The sequence below is a fragment of the Ochlerotatus camptorhynchus genome, unplaced genomic scaffold (assembly GCF_037179485.1).
Source record: "Ochlerotatus camptorhynchus isolate MF236.1 unplaced genomic scaffold, CSIRO-AGI_Acam_v1.1 ptg000212l, whole genome shotgun sequence".
Lineage (NCBI taxonomy): Eukaryota > Metazoa > Arthropoda > Insecta > Diptera > Culicidae > Ochlerotatus > Ochlerotatus camptorhynchus.
Genome location: NW_027040702.1, coordinates 329222 through 331745, shown reverse-complemented (window position 1 = coordinate 331745; position 2524 = coordinate 329222). Strand labels below are relative to the sequence as shown.

The 2524-nt window shown below is 41.7% G+C and overlaps 1 pseudogene; it reads left to right on the top strand.

Moving 5' to 3' along the window:
* Positions 1-674: 674 nt before the first annotated feature.
* On the top strand, positions 675-1552 carry LOC135703329 (uncharacterized; annotated as a pseudogene).
* The last annotated feature ends 972 nt before the right edge of the window (positions 1553-2524 follow it).

Sequence of the window (2524 nt, the reverse complement as noted above, 5' to 3'; positions counted from 1 at the left end):
GTAGATCGGCTGCAGTCAGCACAGCATATACAGTCGAATTTCGCTGCTTGGGCTGCTTTTTAAATGGGCCTCCGCTGGTTGGTCCATGACCCAATTAAAAAGCAAATGGATGTCAAAATTTCATGTCAAATTGGATTTGACAATCAATCATAAATTCTTCCAATTTAGGACTACCCAACAAACAATTCTGGCTGCAGACCAGCCTATAAGGCACAAACTAGCTGTTTAAGAATTTTTTTGGCTGTATTAGCTAGTCTGCAGCCAAAATTGTTAGTTGGGTACGAATCATATGTGATGAATGTTAACATTTGGTATTTGTTCGAACCAAGCTTTTTTCAACCAGCTTCAAGCAACTTGCTTCAATCCGCTGTGATTGAATCCGCTTTTTGTGAAATCTTCTCTAACATAACAAAGGATGCGCACAGCACACCCCGCAACACATTTTAGGCTGCCATTCATAGTGGTACAAACAATTGAACAAGGCGAAACATGCCTAACCGTAATTCCTTCTGGTTGGAAAGAAGCTGGAATCCCACACTGGTCGAAAAAAAAAACGCGGTAGCGAAACTCTCTCAAGACGAGTTCTCCACGCCAAACCCAAAGTGGGAACGTATCAATTATGTGAAAAAAGAGAGTTCAAGACTTGCTTGGAGGCTGAAGTGGAATTGGAACAGATGGAGCCAGTTTTGGAGGCCGACGAAGGGAATAATACACCACCGTCAAAGAAAGTTTGCCCCGAAGTCTCCAAGTCCCCCAGTCGGAAGGGAAACACAATAAGAGACTTTAACGAAGTTTTCCTTATTCCTGGGCAGGAGGTTGGCACCTGTGAAGCTGACTTTAAAATCCAGAATCAGGTGAGATTATAATATATGCGACACAAATTTTCTTCTTTATAGAGGAACATTTCTATAAATTCAGACCAATAGGAAGATGCACCAGAGCCATCAGCATTGATCCTATCTCCTGACTCTATCCAGCACAACTCACAAAACTCTAATATGATTGCAAACCAGCAGATGATTCTGGAAAACCAACAGATCATTGTGAATAACCAGCTGAAACTGATGCAAGCGCTTGCTAAAATCCGAACAGGCGTGGATGATCTGATGGAGAGCAATATGTTTGGGAATATCCAGCCAAATGATAAAACCAATATCTTACTGAAACCGGTGTGGACTCTCTTTCGGATCTAAATGCATTGGAAGAGAGCCTGAAAGAACCTACTGCTATGGAAAAATACATAACTAACATGAGTTTTATCTGCGGAACAGACGGCAAATCAACAGGTATGGACAGTTGCTATAAACTCGTAGATTTGTTCATTACTAGAGAGTTTATGCACTTATGTTCATGGACTGGAAACTCCAAAGTAACCGATGAGAATGATTCTGTGAACGCGCAGTTTCTAGAATCTCCGCGTAAAATTCCGTTGAAATTTTACACTAATTATCGATCGCTGTTTTTAAGACTGATTCGCTTGGCTGACAAAGATTTCACGGAAGTTAAGTGCGATGATGTGTTTTGTTGTGCTGAAAAAGATAGAAGTCAGTAACTTACTGAAACAAGGTGTCAACCGCACATATACCCTCGAAAAACGTCTCGGAGGAGCTGCTTCACTAAGCTTTTTCGACAAGAGCCGACTGGAACCTCTTATTTATTATTATTATAGTCCATCTGACTTGATAGTCTCAATGAAACACTTAAATCTAAATGTAGTCACTCATTAAAAATTAAAAATTGGCCAACAGCAAACGATGACGAAACATCGAGGCATTGATGTCAAAGTCAAATAGGTCAGAGGCTTCGTTGAATTGATGAATCATGGCGACAAAGGAACTGTTTGCAGCATAGTTGGTTGCATGTACTACTTCATGTAGCAAGGTTCTCGGACGGAGTGTTCGGGCAGGAGCATACAGATTAATTTTGGCCAGTAACTCAGGAACATCATATTCTGCGAGTAAAACTTTAGCAACGAAGACGACCTGCGATATGTTTCGTCGCTTAGCAAGAGTATCCAAACCCAGTAAACGACAGCGGTCAGCATACGGTGGTAAATTCAGCGGGTCACTCCATGGAAGATAGCGCAGTGCGTATCTGACGAATTTGCGTTGAACAGCTTCGAATCGTCCACTCCATACAGCTTGGTAGGGATTCCAGACAACACACGTGAATTCCAGTAGTGAGCGTACCAATGAACAGTAAAGGGCTTTAAAACACAGAGGATCACGAAATTCCTTAGATATCTTGAACATGAATCCAAGCTGTCGATTAGCTTTGCCGATCGTGGTTGAGAAGTGGCGAGTGTATGTGAGCTTTTCATCCAACATGACACCGAAGTCTTTAACGTGATCGACACGTTGAACTGCAGTTCCAGCAACGTTATAATCAAACAAAATGGCAGTCCTAGTTCGACGGAAACTAATTACGCAGCACTTTGAGACGCACAGGACCATAAAATTACGTTCACACCAATCATTAAAGATTTCAAGAAGGTTTTCTAGTTCTAAACAGTCGGCATAGCCTC